The 19,278-nt window shown below is 41.6% G+C and overlaps 2 long non-coding RNA genes across 2 annotated transcripts in view; one reads left to right on the forward strand and one right to left on the reverse strand.

Moving 5' to 3' along the window:
- Positions 1 to 19,278, forward strand: part of LOC149467300 (uncharacterized) — a 65,023-nt gene that overhangs the window by 43,404 nt on the left and 2,341 nt on the right. Inside the window, exons 5-6 of the long non-coding RNA XR_016311952.1 lie at positions 14,464 to 14,541; positions 16,014 to 16,164. This is a non-coding gene — a long non-coding RNA (uncharacterized LOC149467300). The remainder of the gene's footprint in view (positions 1 to 14,463; positions 14,542 to 16,013; positions 16,165 to 19,278) is intronic.
- The window catches only part of LOC149467303 (uncharacterized), a 33,605-nt gene continuing 29,001 nt past the window's right edge, over positions 14,675 to 19,278 (reverse strand). The window contains exon 3 of the long non-coding RNA XR_016311953.1: positions 14,675 to 14,872. This is a non-coding gene — a long non-coding RNA (uncharacterized LOC149467303). The remainder of the gene's footprint in view (positions 14,873 to 19,278) is intronic.

The following is a 19,278-nucleotide window of genomic DNA, read 5'->3' on the forward strand; positions in this document are numbered from 1 at the left end:
AAGCAGAAAAACACAGTAAGAAATGATTTTATGAAAAATAGATTATTACATTAACTAGCTGATGTGTATTGGATTTTTTTCTGAATAAGGATATTGTTTAGTGTCACAAAAAAAATCTGGCCTCCTCCTTCCCCTTATAGCCAGCCAATCCTCTCCTTTTTTGTTAGATGTTAAAGAAGTGACACTAAACTTTGGTTTAAAAAATGTGTTGTTAACCCAAAAAGTTGTTTTTACTGCTTCAAATCCCAATTTTTGTTTTTTTTGTGAGTGGGAAGTGCAGTGTATGTAGAGCAGTGTACATGGCCATAACTAATATTCATTGCTCTTTCCAAATAAACAGAAGTGAGGGGGATAGGAGACATTTGGGAGTTAATGGCGGATATCACAATGATACACAGTAAGACACAATTTCTTGAAAAATAGATTGTTGTTTTTTTTGTTAAATCAAGATATCATTTAGTTTCCCAAAAAAAAAATCTGGCCTCCTCCTCCCCTAATAGCCAGGCTATCACATTCTTTTCTTGCAAGATGTTAAAGTGGCACTCCAGTGTGCATAGAACAGGCGTATGATCACAACTAGTGTGCTCATTTCAAACAAACAAGGGGGGAAAGCATAGGTGTGGGAGCTCATGAAGGATGTTACAAGGAAGCAGAAAAACACAGTAATAAATTGTTTAATGAAAAATAGTTTATTACAGGGCCATTAATTAGTGGATGTGTACAATTATAAACAACAAATTCTCACACAGTCACAAATGCTACTAAAAATATTCCCTTCTTGTGTCAAATACAAAACTATATATCAGAAAGCAGCTCACACTAACACATACTCATGATGTGCGTGGATTCTAATACATAAAACACACAGTGCCGCGCTCTCTTTTAGTATGTGAGAGCAAACAAATTATGTTATAAAACACTGAACATATGTGAAAAAAAGTCTCTAAGTATAAAGTTTTTCTTCAACTTGAAACAAACTTCACAATTTCTTATCTTCATGCAATATAAATCCTCCACCACAAACGCCAGATGTGCCCTCACCAGGGGTTTTTGACCTCACATATAGTTTGTTCAAAAAATGCTTGTGATCCTTGAGGTGGACATAAATGGTCAGATGTATCCTGAAAATGGAATCTTCCTCCAAAGATTAACTACTTCAGCCCCAGCCACTGCATTAGTACGTTTGCAGGGCAGCACGGCTGGGCAAAACCACGTTTTAAAACGTGGTTTTGCAAAACAGGTAGGGGGCGTGCGCGAGGCATGCGCCCGCCCTGCCTGTCCCGCGGGTGTCAGCAGCGGGTCTCCGCCGCCGGGTCACGGCCGGTCATTACTGGCCGTTTCCCCGCGATTAGCGGTGATCACTGACAGAGAGCAGGGCTGCATTGTTTATACATAGCCCTGCTATCTGTCAGTTGCCTGTCAGCTCCTGACAAGCTGAAGAGGGAGAGAAGAGTTTCTCTCTCCCGATCAGCCTGTCCCCGTCCAGCACACACCCCCGCCCCCTAGTAAAACACTCTCCTCACACAGTTAACCCTAAAAAATGTTAACCCCTTCCTCCCCAGTGCCATTAGTACAGTGTCAGTGGGTTTTTTTTTTCACTGATCACTGTATTGGTGTCACTGGGGGTCAGTGACCCCAAGTCAGTTCCCCCCCAGTGTCAAAATGTCCGCCGCAGTCCTGCCATAAGTCGCTGATCGCCGCCATATGTCGCTAATCCCCGCCATTATTAGTATAAAAAAAATTAAAAATCCCAGTATCTTTCCCGCCATTTGTAAACGCTATAACTTTCATGTAAACCAATTAATTTACACGTATTGGGATTTTTTTTTAGCAGAGACATGTCGCAGAATGCATTTTGGATGAAATTTGTGCCAAAATTTGTTTTTTTAATATTTTTTACTGGACATGTTTTATAGCAAAAAGTCCAAAATATTGGGTTTTTTTCTCAAAATTGTCAGCCTTTTTTTTTATAGTGCAAAAAATTAAAAATGCACAGGCGATCAAATACCACCGAAAGAAAGCTAAATTTGTGGGAAAAAAAGGATGTAAATTTAATTTGGGTGCAGTGTTGCATGACCGCGCAATTGTCTGTTAAAGTAACGCAGCGCCGTAACACAAACCTCTTGTGTAACCGCTTCCTGACCACCTTATAGTAGAAATACTGCTACAGGGCGGCATGGGTACGCAAAACCACATATATATATATATATATATATATATATATATATACGTGATTCGCGCTCCCGTGGTTTTCACACCTCTCCCAGATAGCGTCAGATTGCCCGTCAGTACACCAGTCATCACATTTAACCCCTTGATTGCCATGAGCACGCTCATGTACAATAAACCTCCATTGCTAGTATAGTGTCTGAACGGGTCTATATCTTTTATCAGGTCAGCACTATACCAGCGTTTACAAAAACGCAGCGTTAACGGGATCAGCCCCGGCACCTGCCAACACCTGCGTTTAGCCCCTACGCTTACCCCCCCTTCTCCCCCAGCAAGTGCAGTGTCAGTAGGTCACTGTCACTTGATACATTGCACAGAAAACCGCAGTGTTCGCAGAATCAGGCCTGATCTCTGTTAGCACTTGCCGGTAAATTTTGATGACTCTCATATGCAGCAGAGTGCCAGTACTAGTGCCGCTCTACCTTTTGGTGAACTGTCGAGTACCAGCGGTCTAGTACATCCTGGTCTTTCACATATCTCCTTGATTTTTGGAGCTGTTTTTCACGGAATATCTTTATGCATTGATTGTGGATCAAAGCAGTTTATACGCACAACAATTTATTGCCGCCAACCCAAATTCAAACCTTGCCAGACCATTCGCATGGAAAATCATTACGGTTTTCAAATTTAAATTTTTTTTGGGCCTAACCCTCAACCTGGGCATTACTAAAAGAAATGAATTGCGGTTGTATTGGTCCGCAGACCCGATTCATCATATACTGTGTTCTCTGCTGCCATGGCCAGGCATAGATATGAGAGTATAATGTGTTTTATGCATTTCAGCGACAATACACTCTGTCATCCTCGGGGTAACCCTGAATTTGACCGGCTCCACAAAATTCAGCCCCTCGCAAATCACCTTAACCTAAAATTTGCAGATGTCTATACTCCCCTGCAAAACATCTGCGTTGATGAGTCCCTTATTAATTTTTCTGGCCGCCTTGCATTCAAACAATTTCTTCCCTGCAAGCGTGCCAGATATGGGGTCAAGATGTAGAAAACCTGTGAGAGGACAACAGGCTATACTTATAAGTTTCGGATTTACGAGGGAAAAGATAGTCACGTGGAGCCTGCCCGGATGCCCAGACTACATGGGGAGCAGTGGCAAGATAGTTTGGGACTTGGTGTCATCCTTTTTCCATATGGGGTACCACTTATACGTGGACAATTTTTATTCAAGCGTGCCACTATTTAGACATTTATTAAATCTTGGAATTGGCACTTGTGGCAAAGTGTGACCTAATGTGTGCCCACCATTAGAAGTGGGTGGATGCAGGGCGGTATATTCTAATGGTGGGCATACCGCACACTTTTTCTGGCAGAGATTTCTTCTTATTTTTTCATTCAGTCCACAGGCTGCGTACAAAAAAAAAGAACATAGCATATATAACCAACAAGGACCAGCGAAGTACTGATACATCACTGGATTTGAATGGTTATACCAGGATGATGCCTACACCTGCAGGCATCATCCTGGTATGGTTTTTTTCAGCCGGTGATCGGCTTTCATGTAAAAGCAATCCTAGTGGCTAATTAGCTGCAAAATTGCTTTTACAAGCAGTGGGAGATGATGCCCCCCCCCCCTTGCTGCCTTCCACGGCCTTCTCGGGCAGTCCCGTGCCATCAGGGGAACCTGAGAATGCAGTCAGTGTTTTTGCCAGCTGACCATAGAGCTGATTGGAGACCAGAATGGTGCAAATCATCTCTATAGTCTAAGAATTCAGAAGCTACAAGCATTTCATCACTTCAGTTTCGCAGGATATAAACAGCGCCATTTGTAAATTGGGAAAACATCTGATCATACCGATTTTGGTTTGATTAGATAATGTAAGGGCAGAGGAGATATCTAGAGTCTGATAGACCCCAGATTTCTCAAAAAAGAATATGACAATGCCCATTGAAGTTATAGGGGTTATTTGCATTCCCTGTTATAGCATTAAAAGTGATAAAAAAAAAAAATGAAAGGTACAATGTAAAAATCAAAAAAAATCAAAATAACTAAAAAAAAAAAAATTGCCCCTCCCATTCCCCCACACCTGTGTGCACAAGCCTTGACCCTGTGCCGTTATGTAAACAGCAGTTGCACCATGCATGTGAGGTATTGCCGTGAACGTCAGATCAAGGGCAGTAATTCTAACACTAGACCTCCTCTGTAAATCTAAAATGGTGGCTTGTAAAGGCTTTTAAAGCGCTGCCTATGGATATTAAAAATGTTTGCAGTTTGTCGCCATTGCAGGGGCATGCGCAGTTTTAAAGCATGTCATGTTTGGTATCTATTTATTCGGCATACCGTTATCTATTATATTGGCCAATATATTGTGTTTTTGTGCATTAAAAGTAAAAAAAGTGTTTTTTTTTTTTTTAAATTGCTTTTGAAAAATCGCTGCGTGAGTACTATGTGCCATAAAAAATTGTAGTACCCACCATTTTATTTACTAGGGTGTCTGCTTTAAAAAATATATAATGTTTGGGGGTTTAAATTAATTTCCTAGCAAAAAATACTGATTTTTTTCATGTGAACAAAAAGGCTTGGTCTTCAGGTGGTTAGAAGAGTTAATGATGTGTGGCATAAACTTCTAATGCTGGGCATAAAACGCCCCCACCCCCCAAAATGACCCCTTTTTGAAAAGTAGTCACTCCAAAATATTTGCTGAGAGGAATGTTAAATCAATAGAAGAATTTATTTTTTTACCACAAGTTTTTGGAAAATGACAAAAATAAATATTTTTTTTTTTACACAAAATTGTCACTTAAATGATTTACTGCTCACACATGCCATGCGTATATGTAGAATTACTCCCCAAAATACATTCTGCTACTTCTCCCGAGTATGGGGGTACCACATGTGAGAGACTTTTTGGCAGTCTAGCCAAGTACAGGACCCCAAAATCCAATAAGCACCTTCAGGCTTTTAAAGGGCTTTATTTCCTCATTACACTTCCAGACTACCGTCACAGTTTCGGAGGCCATGAAATGCCAGGATAGCACCTAACCCCCCCCCCCCCCCAAATTACTCCTTTTTGGAAAGTAGACGCCCCAAGGAATTTGATAAAAAGCACGGTAAGTATTTTGCAGATCTCATTTGTTGCCACAAGTTTTTGGAAAACGAAGAAAAAAAACAAAAACTAATTTTTTCTCTTTTTCTTCTATTTAAAAACCTTGTGAGAAAAATGAGATCTGCAAAATACTCACCATGCTTCTTTTTAAATTCCTTGGGGTGTCTACTTTCCAGAAAGGGGTCATTTGGGGGGGGGGGGGGGTTTGGGGCTATCCTGGCATGTCAGGGTCTTCAAAACTGTGATAGGTAGGTTAGGAAGTTTAATGAGGAAGTTACACACCTTCAGGCTTTCAAAGTGGTCATTGGATATCAGGCTCCTGTATGTGGCTAGGCTCCCAAAAAGTCTCACACATGTGGTATCCCCATACTCAGTAGACATAGAAGAATGTATTTTGGGGTGTAATTCCACATATACCCATGGCTTGTGCGAGAAATAAATCATTTAAATGACAACTTTGTGTAAAAAAAAAAAAGTTTTTGTCATATTCCAGAAACTTGTGGAAAAAAAATAAATCTTCCATGGACTCAATATGCCTCTCAGCAGATAGCTTAGGGTGTCTAATTTCTGAAAAGGGGTCATTTGAGGGTGTTTGTACTATCCTGGTATTTTAGCACCTCAAGAAATGTGATGGGCAGTCAGAAAGTAAAAGCTGTGTAAATTCCATTATCTATACCATAGTTTGTAGACGCTATAACTTTCACACAAAGCAATCAATATACACTTATTGGGATTTTTTTACCAAAAACATGTAGCAGAATACATTTTGGCCTAAATTTATAACTAACTTTGAGTTTACTATATATTTTTTATAGCTGAAAGTAAAAAATATTATTTTTCTTCAAAATATTTGGTCTTTTTTTGTTTATAGCGTGAAAAATAAAAAGCGCACAGGTGATCAAATACCACCGAAAGAAAGCTCTATTTATGTGAAAAAAAGGACGCAAATTTTGTTTAGGTGCAGCATTTCATGACCGCGCAATTATCAGTTGAATTAGTGCAGCGCCGAGTAGCAAAAAGAGGCCTGGTCATTGAGGGGGGTAAATCCTCAGCGTAGGAGAATAAGATGAAGAGCCAGCAACTCGTTCTCCCGCGTTTCGGCAAATGGCTATGAAAAAAGTCTTTTTACCGAAATGCGTAAGCTGCTGTAACTTGCACACTGTAACCTTTATGAATAAAGTACTTTTATCAGGAGAACTAGTTGCCGGCTCTTCATCTTATTGTGTACTCCTAAACGTTTCTTGCAGTCCTGCTGCAACTCACAAAACATGAGAAGTAACCTTCTTCAACAAGAGTGCTAGTTGTGTGCAGTAACTCATAGCAAACCAACCAGAGTGAATCCTGCTATGACCTCAGAAAAACACATTCTTATTGGTTAAACTGAAGACTCTGCACTCTTCACTGAATTACTCTGAATGCACAAATAAACTTTACTTTTTTCTTTCTAACAGTCCTTTAAACACAATTTTTAAAGGAAACCCATACTGAGAGAGGTGCTGGGTATGCAATAGTTGTCTTCTACTTTTGTAAATTCTAGTTCCCTGGCTATCATGCTTGATCTAGTGGCTTTGATACTTTTTTAAGCCACTGACCTGGAACAAGTATGCAAATCAGGATTTTGCTGACTATAACCGGCTACACGCTCAATACTTGTTTTTATGTCAGTGACTTAGAAATGTTGAAAACAGAGACAACTAGACATACGGTAAAGCATTTATGAAAGAGTTCAGCAATGGCAGTCTCTCTTAGAACAGTATTTTTTCATGCCTAGTACTTTAACCACCTCCCGCCCCCCATATAAGGAAATGACGGGAGCAAGGTGGTTCTCTCGTTCTAGGAGGATGTCATTTGACGTCCTCGCACTCGATCGGTGGTGCGCCGTGTTCCTGGGACACAGCGGATCACCGATCAGCAGAAAGAGCCAATGACTTCGGCTCTGTCATGTGATCAGCTGTGTCCAATCACAGCTGATCGTATGTAAATAAGGAAATGCTGGTTATCTGAATTTCTCTCTTCTCGAGCTGTCACGCTGACAGCTCGAGAGGAGAGCCAGTAATCAGCATTCCTTAGAGGGGACGTCTACACTGATGATCAGTGCCCTGATGATCAGTGCAGCCCCATCAGTGCCACCTGTCAGTGTCCATCAATGCCACCTGTCAGTGCCCATTAGTGCACATCAATACCACATATCGGTGCCCATCTGAGCTGCCTTTCAGTGCCACCTATCAGTGCCAGTCAGTGCCGCCTATGAGTGCCAGTCAGTGCCGCCTATCAGTGCCATATGAGTACTGCCTTTCAGTGCCCATCAGTGATGTATGTGAATGTGCACCAGTGATGCCTATCAATGCCACCTACCAGTGCCTCCTGATCAGTGCCGCCTATCAGTGCAGCTTCCTTAGCGCACATCAGTGAAGGAGAAAAATTACTCATTTACACAATTTTATAACAGAAACTAAGAAAAAAATTTCAGTTGATTTTGGTTTGTTTATCAAAAAATAAAAAAAAACCCAGTGGTGATTAAATACCACCAAAAGAAAGCTTTATCTGTCTCCAAAAAATGATACATATTTCATATGAGTACAGTGTTACATGACCGCGCAATTGTCATTCAAAGTGTGACAGCGCTGAAAGCTGGAAATTGGCCTGTGCAGGAAGGGGGTGAAAGTGCCCGGTAGGCAAGTGGTTAAAGGATAAGTTCACCTTTCATAACATGTTACACGTTAGCCCCATAGTTAGGGTGTAACATGTAATATGTTACGATCTGACTGGCCCCCACTCCCTCCCAATCCCCGCTTTGACATCTATTGGGGGATCTTCTCACCACCGTACGGGCAAGCAGATATTCTGACAGATCTGTAGGAGACCTGCATGGAATCAGCGATCTACTGATCACCGGTGCAATGCTTTACAGGCTCCTGCAGACAAAAATGATAAATTCAATAAATGCAATACATTTTTTTACCTGTACAAAAATGTGCATTTATTATCTTTTACTAAAAAGTGAGCTTACCCTTTAAAGTGATTTTTTATGGCAGGGTAGCCAACAAACACAACACCTACAGTATTTCAATGTAGTTCAAAAAGCGTATAATTAGAGAGTTCCCAGTAGATGGCAGTACATGGCTTTGTATTTCCACTAATACATGGCAAAGTGTTTTGTAATTCTATCAGACAGCTCATTTGTGTTGAAGAGTGAAACTAAACAGAAGTCACTTTTACTTTTTAAATTCATATGTTCATGCTCAGTAATTAACGGTGGAAATAAAAGCTTCTTATGCTGTAAATTTTTAACAAAACTTTTACTCTTAAAGAACACCAGCATGGAGCGAATTCTATACTTGGCCACTGCCGACCTGCTTTAGAAAATGCTGGTTTCCTGCCTATCAGGTTGGCTTCAGTTTACTTACTGAATACATATGAGATTTGTTAACAACGGCTGCTTTCTAGTCCCATTCACTTAAACAGACCCTATTATGGAAGAAGTGTGGGGGCCGCAGTGACAATGCTTATTGCCTGGCTGTGTCTGACATCAATTCTCTTTGAGCCACATTAGTGGGAGTTGGAGTACCTATTTGTAAAGGGGATGTAACTGCAGTAACAGTCTCTCATATTATGCCCCAGTCTCTGTCTCCTGCAGCCACGCTCCAGTTTCAAATCCACACCTGTTGCATGAATGTTGTCTTTGACCATCTGCAGTATGCACCTATTTGTAATGTCAGGGTTCAGAGTTGAGACCCCCTATGCCTAGTAAGTTGACCACCGTTGGTCTACAGGCACCGGAGGACCAAAAAGGCAAGATAATATTGCATATATTTATTCAGGGATGGGGCGTCAAGGATGGAGGCAGACGATCAGAGACCTCTCATTACAAGTTCATACTTTTACCTTGTAAATTCACAGGGTAAAGAATATTTCTTCAATTTATTGCTTTGTAGATTTTGTTAAACAATTGCATGTACCTTCTATTTCAAATATTTTTATAATTTTGTATTTTCTATATTACTCACTCAGTTTGTACGGAGCCCAAGGGGTTGATGGCAATAAAGCTTGAGACACATTTTTTTCCCAGGTTTTAGAGTGGAACACTGCTGGGACAAGTTCTTTCAGTGTCCAGGGCAGAGATGCCAAACTGCACTCCGCCGGGCGGAGTAGGCGGTGGGGCTATTAGCAGTGCATTAGTGGTGTACTTAGGTTTTGTGCTGCCCTAAGCAACACAAAAATCGTGCGCGCCCCACAATGAGAGAGAGGTTGCATGGTGACAATAGCAACTAGGTGTAAAGGGTGGTGACAATGAAGGAGGGGTGTATGCAGTGTATTATGGGACGTGATGGGTATACACAGAGTAGGATGGGAGGCCTTAGCTGTAGGAAGGGTGTGATAGGTGTAAGCAGGAATAGTAGGGTGGGATATGTGGTGAGTGGTGCTGGCAGGGTATGTTGGGGTGTGATAGGTGTAATGGGGAGTGTTGGGTGGTGTCAGGTCTCTGCAGGGAGTGGATGGCTTTACATTGGTCTGTAGGGTATCAGGTGTAATGGGTGTGTGCAAGGTATGATGAGTGTATACAGGGTATGGTGGGATGTAATGAAGTGTATGTTAGTCTCCAGGGTATCAGTTGTGGCTGTACACAATAGAGGGGTGTGATGGGTGGTGAAAAATTGCAGGCTGGGTGTACACAGGGTGTGATGGGGGTTGGATGGATCTCACCAGCTCCTCTGGGGTGCAGCTCTCCCTCTTCTCACAGCAGCAGCAACAGCACTCGTCTTCCCTGTAGGCCGCCATCTTCCTGCACCTCCCCAGACAGCCGCCTGTCATGTCCAGCAGCCTTCTCTCAGTGATCCCTGTATACCAACTGAAATGTCCATCCCACCACTGGTCGCATGACTACCAATGTGTGAGGTGGGCATGTCTGAAGGATCGAGTCTGGGCAGTTAATGGTGGTGAGGGAGGTGAGATGAACTCAGTACAGCAGGTCCCATGGCCGGCTCTCTATTGTTCCACTGGACAGCACACAGCTGTCAGTGATGGAGCAGAGCTCATGCAGTGTCTCACTGGGTCCCTATCCTCACGTGTGACCCCTCTTCTCTGGGGGGGTGGCACCTCCCCCCTGAAAATGCCGCCCAAGGCAAACACCTTGTTTGTCTCGTGGTAAATACTCCCCTGCAGTGCATACAGCACCAAGCCGTAACATGTAATGCTTGTGGCATGCACTAAAATAGTGATAGTTGAACTGAAGAGTTTAATAGAGTTGCACATTCTGTTATGCAGTAAAATGTGAGCAAAGGAAGAAATACACTGGCATCATTGTGATAACAAATTCCCCTGTGTTGTTTGGGTCACCAGAAGGAAAAAGTGTCCCTGTGTTGGTAGTATTAGTGGAAGAAAAAAATGCCCCTATGTCTGTGGTGTCACTGGAAGCAAAATTTGATGCTGCGTCAGTGAGGGTAGAGAAAAATTGCTGCTGCGTGATTTTTGGTATGGAAAAAGGGATGAAGGAAGAGAGGAGAGCTGAGAGGTTGGGGAGGTGGGACTCTATGGGTGCAATTAACTAAACGATCCCATTCCTAGGCAGTCTGCCTCCATTGGCCTTGTCTGTTGGTCCAACCTTAAGCCTAGACAGCCTCCCTGCAGCATTAACCCCTCGCAGTCCTCATTTGTCTGCAGGATGCTGAGACACATGATGTTGCTTCCTCTATATTGCAACAGTCAGTAGCTGCACGGTTTATTTGTATTTCTGGATAACCCTGAGCTGCATTAGTAAAGGGTTACATGCTGTACAAGGATGTTACTCATATATCTAAATATGCTGTAAGAGAACAATTACAATATTCCTTAATGGTACACAATAAATGCTTAGTGGCCCCCACTCAGGCTAACAAGGTCCGATGAATTGGATTCCACTGACTAGTGAAGGTGCAGGCTGGGGAAAAGTTCGTCCAGACCCAAAGCATGCTGTAGAAATAAGAAAAGTTTGCCCGGAGGCCACACACCTTGCCTGGCATGAATGGTTAGCAGATAAAAGAAGCCTCAACTTGATTCATCCAAGCCATGCCCCAACATGTTTCACTCCACCCCTGGGAGGGGGATGTTACCAGCTAATTACACAGGTTGGGTCAGGTGTGCTCCCGCCGGACTATCTCTTCCTATATCTACAGAATTCTTTAATGGCATTTAAAAAAATTATTTCTATACAGCAAAAGATGAAGACACCCAGTCTATTCTCAACAAAAGCAAATTTCAGGGCAATTTCAACTGTACAGTTAGGTTCATATATATTTGCACACAATTTTATTTTTCAGGTATTTACCAAAACATATTCAAGCTATAGTTATATAATAAGAGCAGAGCCCTCGAACCCCTCATGTATTGTTTTGTTACTGTATTGTCCCATGTACTGTCCCCCACTACAATGTACAGCGCTGAGCAAACCTTTTGGCGCTATATAAATACTGTATAATAATAATCCTAATGGAAAGCCCGAAAAATAGAAAAGCCAGATTAGACTTTGCCAAAAAACATCTAAAAAAGCCAGATGGGAGCAGCGACCGGTCCTTTCATAACATGTTACACCCTGAATATGGGTGTAACATGTAGCATGTTACAAAAGGTGAATTTATTCTTCAGGCCACTTGGCGTATACAACATGCTATATGCAGTAACCGTAATGCATTTAATAAAATTACATTTTTGCAACGTATCCAAATGACTGGTTTGTGTCTTTGGAAGAGCCAATAACACTTATTGCATTGGGAGCATTTCTCCACCTTCTCTCCCTGCCAGGTCCCTCCACTCATTGTCTATTTGTGCCAGCCAAGTGTTGTTTTTTCATGGTGTCATCAGTTTTCACAAGTTGCCTTGTGTTGATGTAGGTGCTACTGCCATTGATGAAAACTGGGGACTCCACTCTTCCTTACCTCCTCCTAGAAACAACAGGAGGAGTTCTTCACTGCCAAATAATAGGATAATGTAGCATTCAACAGTGGGAACAGATCAGCATTGGCAAAACTGTAAAAGGGACCTAACTCCACTATGGAAGCTATTATTATATTAAAGAAATAAAATTTGAGTTACACTACCAGTGACACCAGTTTTGTACCTAAATTCTCAACTCTGCTTACCCACCAGAGCCATTATCAGGAGGTTCCCTGTTCACCTGTGGAATATTCCATTTATACTTTATATACCGTTGAATGCAGCAGAAGTGGTGAGACTTAGTGGAGGGGGGAAAACTGGGATCTGAAAAGAGGAGATTTTGCCCTTGCTGTCAATAAAAAATGTAATAAACCAGCAAGTTGGTTAAATTGACCTTTTATCATCATCAGCATTACCATTATCAATGTTTCTGTGATGGCCAGCTCTGCAACGATTATTCTTTCTTTTCTTTTATCTTCAGCTATTCAGTGCTATAGAAAAATATTTGTCATCTTTGGTTTCACCTGTAAGTGCTGAAGCTGCAATCACTGCATGGAAATACCAGCATCATTTCCTTCTGCCTTTGTAAAGTTCCTCTTTTTGGGTCTATAAAAGAAGATGGCTCCATGTGGCTATCAGTACTCAGCAGCTCTGCATACAGGAGAAGACAAGAGCCCTAAAGGTCAAAGATACCCCAACATCATGTGCTCCACGAAGACCATGCTGTGTATGGCACTCCTTGCAGTTGCAGTAGTCACCGTATCTGCTGGTAAGTGGCGACAGAAGAACACATAGTAAGCAGATAGATAATATGCAGGTGGAAGGATGTATGGTTACATGTGAACTGATTTATGGAACAAGTGGGTCAGTAAAGATTTTTCCTACATAAACTAGTGAGTTTTTTACTTCAGCCTCTAATATACACAAGGAACCTAAGCAAGGACAATGGGAGGAATCTGTGAGAAAATCTCCCAATTTGTATCACTTTTTATAAAATGACTTAAATGTTTGGCAGGGTTTAAGGAAAAAGAAGAGTAGAAGACAATACAGTGTTATAACTATTTATTGGGCAATATTTTCCCTGTTTGTTTCTGCATCCCATCTTTTATTAATAGATTTTTTGTAACACTGAATGTATTTAATCATGCAGCCATAAAATGACGATTTTCATATGACTGACTGGTAAAGACTACTCAGGACCTCTTCTGAAGATTTTTATATACAGATCCTTCACCATTTTATTTTAAAAGGCAATCTCGCCATTAGTAATATATTCCCTCTAAATTCTCAATTTGGACCAATTGGCAAAGCCATTATCCACTAGCTAAATTGATGTGTCATGTTATGTAGCAGATTCCTCATTTGAAAGAACAAACAAATATCTTGGGAATCTGGATGTAAGAAAGTGATACCTTTTATAGGCTTGCTGTTCTAGACTAAGGCACAAAAGCAAGCAACCAACCAACCCAAAAGCTGAATTGGTGGGGATTTCTTCATTTTGGTGGAGATATTCCTTTATGAAATATCAAATGGTATGTATATGAAATGCAGTTTGCTGTCACCTTACATTTTGTTTTAATAACATAGAATTTCACGTGATCGTTAATTCTCTACACTTGTTATTTGCAGACAGTGATAAATTTAGCACCTGCTGCACCAAGGTCTCCTCAGCTAAATCCAAAGTTCCTATAGTGGACTTCCTCCTACAGCAGCTCCTCCTTGTGTTGAAGCTGTGATGTAAGTATTAAGATTAGAATTTATTTACTATTTGTTGCAGGTACTTGTATAGGGTCCTCAATTTATGCAGCGCTTTACATTTATATTGTACATTCACATCAGTCCCTGCCCTGAAAGAGCTTACGCAGGCACAGGGAGAACATGCAAACTCTATACAGATAGTGTCATGGTTGGGATTCAAACCAACGACCCTAGTGCTGCCAGGCAGGAGTGATAATTACTTAGCCACTGAGCTAGAAGAGAATGGAAGTGGGGCAAAAATACCCATTATTGGGGATGATTGCACCCCATGTGATTGTACTAGATCCTGGTGATGGGCTGCTGAGGTCCTAAGTGCTGCATTGTGGGGAGGGTAGGTGCTGTGCTTTGTGCTATATTCACACAGTATATTTGTATAATTAACTTTTAACAAATGTTTACATTGATATGAGCAAAAACTAGCCAGTTTCTGATTATATGCATATCTGCTGTTTATATCTTAATGCTAATAAACACTTATGAAGTGTTCTCAAATACTATGTATTTCTTCCAGGTTTATCACAAAAGAAGGCAAGATTCTTTACTCCAGACCTAACTTGCCCTGGGTTATTCAGAAGGTGAAGGAGATTGGGTAAGTTAAGACGATTTAAACCTCAGATTCAAATGCTTAGATTCCAACTTAAAGTGGAACTGCACTGCATCTGAGCACCACAAACCAAAAATGCTATACAATTCATTATTAATATTCAAAACAAACTCCTCCATCCATTCATGTCTCCATGCTTTATTTTGCTAAGAAAACATTTTGAAAAACACCTCCTGGCATTTCTGGCAGTGGTCATCTTGAGTAAGGGCAGATGTTTCACATAGCAGTTACTTCCTGGAATCCATCTGTCCTTCGCTCAGGCATTGGCTGAGCTCCTTCCCCTCCTGAAGACTCCTGGGATGCATGACATCATTTCCTTAGGCACGTAAACCAGGAAGTTAATGAAGGAATACAAAAAAAGAAAAGGTTAAAACAAGTAAATATGATATACTTTACTAATGCTAGCAGCATAAGGATTAGAAATAGTCCATGCTGATTGAGAGAGTGAAGTTTTGTTTTAAGTATTTAAAAAGCCTCTTGTATGTGCAGATGATCACAGGGAAAGCTCATTTTAGGCCCTCTGTCTTTAACTGGTCTATTTGTAGGCTAATGACTGCTTTTCCAGGGCAAGAGCTTGCCAAGCAGATACAGAACTGTCTGAATAAATTATTTATGGTTATAGGGCATCCAGAAACATCTGAACAAATGTAGACTCTTGGTAGCCTCCTGGCTTGTCTACATCTACCTAACTTGGCCATTGCCATGAATGGCCAGATTTGTTACACACCGAGTACCTGTAGCCTAGATGAAAATCAAGTGGTTCAATATGTATGCTAACCAAAGTGTTGCCCTAATTCATGTCTTACACCAATGCCAAGGCTTCTGTAGTGAGAGAAAATAGAATAGAACAGGGGTGTCTAACCGCATCAGCATGTCTAGCTGCACCAGCATTATGGTTGCCCTCAAAGGGCCAGTTGTACCTGTAAGACTAGATGTGCAGAGCTCCCCACCCTCCCTTACATCAGATGTCAAGAGCCCCCCACCATCAGAAGTCAAGAGTCCCCCACTCTCCATTGCATTACAGTGCAACCCCTTACTGCTGCTGCAGGGAATAAACTTGGGGCAGAGCTTGGAAGCAGAAAGGGTAGGGTCTGGAGAAGGACTGGAGTCTGCTGAATGCTGAGACAGGAGAGGAGGGGATGGAGATGAGCCTGTCCGTAGCTGCACAGAGTGACGGAGGATCTGGCTGAGGGGTTTTGTCTCCCTTCCAGTTGCTGACTGCTCAGGCAAGGTGGGGGCAAAGACTAGGGGGGTGCTGCAGCTGACGGCCACATGAAATGACCTGGAGGGATGGATTCGGCACATGTGGAATAGAAGTTGGGGCTTATTTAGACTGTGTCAAACGCACTACAATTATAAATATGATTCAAACATGGCCTTTACAAACAAGTCTCCCAAGATGCATTATGTCATATTTATATTTTAACCTTTGGTTTTTTTTTGTTTTTTTTTTAAAGGTAAAGAAAAGAAGCACAACAAAATAAAGAAAATGATGACCATACCAGAAACACTGGGTATTCCCATGCTAATTAGTATGAACAAAACTAAGGAGAACCTCAATGACAAAAGCGATGTCTCTAGTTGAACTATGTGGCGTTCAATTAATAGGTATTTAACTTTAATTCTAGTAATTTATTTGTGTGATTTAAATTAGTGCAAAATTAATTGTATGTACGTGTAGTTAGAGTTGTGATTTATGAATGTGTATTATTTTTACAGTATCATGTACTGTAAAATAGTTTAGCTCTGAAACCACTTATAATGGTCTTCGTGTATAAAAATGTGTATGTCACCCAGAGCAATTTGACATATTTTTCTTTCAGCGGCACTAAAATATAAAAATATTTTTTTTTACCATAATTCAGACCCTTGTACTTTCATTTTTTTTTTACTTTTTCTCCTGGTTTAATGTAATTTTTCCTGAGTATTTTGCTCATCATAATTTGCAAATGAATCTGTTAATTTAATTGTGAAATGTATTTAGTTGCAGCAAGATATGAATAGTGCTATGCCTTCCTGAGCATGTCACTTATTAGGGTAATATCCCAACAACCAGACTGCTGTAGTGATGGTAAGAGGATGCCAATACTTTGTAAGCATTGCCGTCCTAGCTCATGGTATGCTGTCCTGCCCTCTGTGCCTCTAGCAGTTAGTAATGTTTCCAATGTAATTGTGAGGGGCCAAAGCGTAATAATTGATTTATCACCTAGCACTTTGCACATTCCCCTCGCCATCATAGCTAAGTTAGTTCAGCATTCTTTAATCACTTCATATGACAGATCACTTCATATGACACTTTAATGAAGTTGTTTTACAACATTTTACCATTTTGTGTACTGAAACATCTTTATTTTTATTGAAACTACCATTTTGTCTGTTTTAAGACATGAAAAATCAACTGGAGAATCAGCACACAGGAAGTTGATATTGTTACAACCAATTATGATTTTTGTTAATTTGTTATTCTCTCTATTTAACTCCACCATTGATTTTACCCAGCTTAATTACAACTCAAAACAGGTTCAAAGTATCTCTTGACAATAGCCTCTGTATGGCAGTTGTCAGAAATTCCCCTTGCATTTTTTGTTTAATTCCCCTTGCCTGAATAGTTTCATTGTCAATCTATTGTGATGGGCTGTTTTATAATCCTAGTAAAAATTACAAGGCAGTTGAGAAAGCCAATCGCAATTTAGTAAGCAAGATATACACGTGTTGGCAGTCAACATGTATGAATCAATTTGCTGCAAGGTAGATGCATTCATTTTTTTGCATTGTGGTAAAAAAAAGGTATTGTCATTTGAATGCATGCTGGGATTGTATCTGTACTGCAATGCAAATGTAATTCCTTACTCGATTTTTTGAGTTTGTTTTTGGTAATGAATGTATGTATTTTGTCATATTTATAAAGACAATACCTTATTCACTGGTTCAAGGTAAAACTGGATGATTTATTAATACTTTACTTAATACTTCAGTACTTTAATGGAAAGTACAGAGAAAAAAATGATGTTTTGTTATTTCAGTATTTCATTCTATAAGATGAACTGTTATATGCAGTGATGTACTTTGGTTTTGTGTTGCCCTAGGCAAGACTAAAATTGGGCGTCCCCTCCTTCCCCAGAAAGACTAAAATTGGGCAACCCCCACCATCTGAATTTGTCCCACTCCAGCCATAGTATACCATTTGGTGCCAAATTATGGTACCTAAAAATCTCCATAGGCAAAATTTAAAAGCCTTTACAAGTTACCTGTTTAGAGTTACACAGGAGGTCTGGTGCTAGAACTCTCACTCTGACTTTCATGGCAGTACCTCACATGTGTGGTGCGAACTCCATTTACATATGCGTGAGGGACCTATGTGCCTGTGAGCATGGGGGAACGGGGGTGCTTTCATTTTTTTTTTTAATTTTATTTTTTCTTTATTTACATTTTTTTTTTACACTGTACCTTTTTAACTTTTTTTTGATCAACTTTATTTCTATTACAAGGGATGAACAACATCCCTTGTGATAGCATACGCCATGACAGTTCCTGTTTATGGAGAGATCTATGGTCTATTAGACCCCAAATCTCTCCTCTGGCCTCCCAATGCATGCGATCAGACACAGATCAGTCTGACCGTTTGCATTGGGACTGCATGGTAGAGCCTGGTAAAGGCGTCGGTGGCAGGAGGGGGAGGGACACCCTTCCGCCGCCTGTAAAAGTAATCCAGAGGCTTGTTAGCCCCCAGACTACTTTTATCTTGTGCAAAATGAGAGAGAGAAGAGAGAGAGCGGAGAAGAGAGAGAGGGGAGAGAGAGGGGGGGTAGAGAGAGAGAGGGGGGGAGCGACAGGGAGAGAGAGGGGGAGACAGGGAGAGAGAGGGGGGAAGAGAGGGGGAGACAGGGAGAGAGAGTGGGGGAGAGAAGAGAGGGGGGGAGAACATAGAGGGGGGGAGAACAGAGAGGGGGGAGAAGAGAGAGAGAGGGGAGGAGAGAGAGAGGGGGAGACTCTCTTTGACAAGTAAAGGGGCCCTTATCTGGGGTCCGTGGTGTCTGCGGCTGCACTGATACCTGCCTTGCAGCGATGGTCTCCTCTTCTGCACCCCCTCTGCACGGTCAGCTGACCTCTAGGCTCTGCCCTCCGGCCCTATGCAGTGAATGGAATAGACAGCCGGCTGGCTGCAGAGAGGCCGGGTAAGCGGAGCATAGCTGCAATGGTCAGTCCGGCTCTGGGCTTCTTGCCGGATCTTAATGATGGCAGTGGGTACAACAGGGAATCGGAGCTCCAGGAAGGCACAGAGAGGGTAAGACAGCTGGCTTGCCATTAACTCAAGATGGCATAAGCCGAGCCCACCTTCCCCTGCTCAAAACTTGCTGAGCCCACCCCTGTCTAAACCCTGCCTTCCACCTGAGCCTGCCTCCCGCCCGAACCCTGCCAAGCTCTCCTAACCTGCCAAGCCCTGGTCCCTTGTCCCTTCTGCCTGGGGGCAGGGCCGCCCCCCTGAAAACTGCCGCCCTAGGCAAACGCCTTGTTTGCCTTGCGGCAGATACTCCCCTGGTTATCTGCAGTAAAACAACACAAGCTTTTGAGGTTTCTGTCCTAACATCCTGCTAGACTAACCTTTTTATTCAATAAACCAACGCAAGAAGCAAAGAAATAAATACAATTGCCAACTGATAACCGATCAGAATCTAGCTTATGTTGGCCCTACTTTAGTCATTTTAATGATTTGAGTTGTTA

The sequence above is a fragment of the Staurois parvus genome, unplaced genomic scaffold (assembly GCF_062004578.1).
Source record: "Staurois parvus isolate SC_StPar_1 unplaced genomic scaffold, SC_StPar_1.0 ptg000116l, whole genome shotgun sequence".
NCBI classification, from domain to species: Eukaryota; Metazoa; Chordata; class Amphibia; order Anura; family Ranidae; genus Staurois; species Staurois parvus.